Source organism: Nicotiana attenuata, unplaced genomic scaffold (assembly GCF_001879085.1).
Source record: "Nicotiana attenuata strain UT unplaced genomic scaffold, NIATTr2, whole genome shotgun sequence".
NCBI lineage: Eukaryota > Viridiplantae > Streptophyta > Magnoliopsida > Solanales > Solanaceae > Nicotiana > Nicotiana attenuata.
The window spans coordinates 22,519-25,020 of record NW_017673369.1 but is presented as its reverse complement, the minus strand read 5'-3'; positions in this window follow the sequence as shown (position 1 = coordinate 25,020).

The following is a 2,502-nucleotide window of genomic DNA, read 5'->3' as shown; positions in this document are numbered from 1 at the left end:
GAAATAATAGAAATACACCAAAAACTAACAGCTAGATCCAAGCAGCCTAATTCAATCTTAATGTCCAATAATATGTATTTAACCAACTCCGGGGTCCAGATCTCCAAAGCCTTCTCATTATCCAGGGCGTTTCAAAGTTTCAAGGAACCTCAGGGATTCCATGTATTGCTTACACCCAGGATGCCATTATGAACAAGATGGTGCAGTGTGGAATAGCCAGCCCTCAGGCATCCAAGTTCAGAGAGAGCTCAGGGGTCCCAAAGCATGGCTTGCAAGAGAGGGGCAGAACTTATAGCTAGGAGTAAGTGCAAAGTGAAAGGGAATTAAGGGGCCATGATAAGTGGTGGTCATACCTAGCCATAAGGTAGGCTGGCACACCCCTGACCACTTGCTAGATGAACAAGTTAGGAGCAGACCTTTGATGGTCAGACAAAGGTCTGGATAGTGATTAGGACACTATCAGACCTAAGTCAAGGCTCAAGAACATAATGGGGAGAATGGGAAGTGGGAATTGATTGAGTTGAGGAGTTCAATGAACCCAGTTCAGGATCATAGACAGCAATATTGGGGTGCTGCTATGCCCTGAACAATAAACTCACATACAACGGGGTAAAAGGGGTAAGGGAATTCATAAAGCATCATATTCACAACAAACAAACAACTGCACAGATTATTTAAACGATGGACTGTAAGAGAGGGGGAAACACGTTGTAATATGCTAGAAAACATGTGGACAGAATTAAACATATTGTTCTTGGGGCGTATAAACTAATTGAAACATACCGGTATAGAAGTAAAGAATGCAGAAGAAAGCGAGCAAAGTCCACAGCAGTGTGAGTATCAGACTAGATGACTTATATCATAATTAGACGTTAAACCCCATAGGCATGGTATCTAGGTGACTTGAATCAGGAAACATCGAACCATGTTATGTACAGTATTTCTAGTGAAAAAATTAAAGTCGTAAAGTCATGATGTCTACCCCTTTATTGATGCAAGAAAGTAAAACCCCTCCCACACCCTTTTACTAGATTCCCCGAGTTCTATACAAGTTATTACAACCCAATGAATCAACTGAAATAATAGAAATACACCAAAAACTAACAGCTAGATCCAAGCAGCCTAATTCAATCTTAATGTCCAATAATATGTATTTAACCAACTCCGGGGTCCAGATCTCCAAAGCCTTCTCATTATCCAGGGCGTTTCAAAGTTTCAAGGAACCTCAGGGATTCCATGCATTTCTTACACCCAGGATGCCATTATGAACAGGATGGTGCAGTGTGGAATAGCCATCCCTCAGGCATCCAAGTTCAGAGGGAGCTCAGGGGTCCCAAAGCATGGCTTGCGAGAGAGGGGCAGAACTTATAGCTAGGAGTAAGTGCAAAGTGAAAGGGAATTAAGGGGCCATGACAAGTGGTGGTCATACCTAGCCATAAGGTAGGCTGGCACACCCCTGACCACTTGCTAGATGAACAAGTTAGGAGCAGACCTTTTGATGGTCAGACAAAGGTCTGGATAGTGATTAGGACACTATCAGACCTAAGTCAAGGCTCAAGCACATAATGGGGAGAATGGGAAGTGGGAATTGATTGAGTTAAGGAGTTCAGTGAACCCAGTTCAGGATCATAGACAGCAATATTGGGGTGCTGCTATGCCCTGAACAATAAACTCACATACAAAGGGGTAAAAGGGTAAAGGGGATTCACAGAGTATCAAATTCATGACAAACAATTGATTACACACATAACTTAAATACAGAAATATAAAGGAGAGGGAAACAACTATCAACTAAAGGAAATAGGCAGAATTAAACACATTGTTGTTGAGGCATGTAAACTAACTGAGACATACCAGTAGAGAAGCAAAAGAAGTGCAGAAGAAAGTAAAGTAAACACAGTCCACAGCAGCACAAGTATCAAAAGAGAGAGTTTTAAGTGAAATTGAATTGTGAACTCAGATGGTGTTCTGTGTTCGTGTGTGTAGGAAAAGTCTCTGAAAAGCCTCTGTAAAACTCTCCTTTAGTGCAAAAGGGCAGGCCTTTTTATAGTGCAGAAGATGAGTAAGAAAAAGGTAAGAGAATAGTTTTGAAATCAATCACAAGCTGCTTCCCTTTGGTTAAGGGATTTGATTCAAACGGGCAAAAATAAATAAGGAAAGGATTCGTTTTAAAAATCTTTTCTAAAGCAGTGTAATAGGGACAAATACACAGCAGTTTATATAAGGAAATAGTCTAGTAGCACACGGTTTGGGCAGAACAAGGAAACACAATCAATCAACATCCAGTAAAATCAGGGTTCGAATCTTAGTGTGAATGAATCCAACCAGAAAAGGTGAGAAGGGGTTTAATTAAAGAAAATCAACAGTACAAAACCTTTTAAAAAGGAACTCAGAATCAATCACAAGCTGGCCAAAGGCCTTTTGGAAGAAGAGAATTTGTCATATAAAAAGCATACAGACATGTGAGACAAGAAAGAGTTGTCGTAAAACTAGCAAGAAATC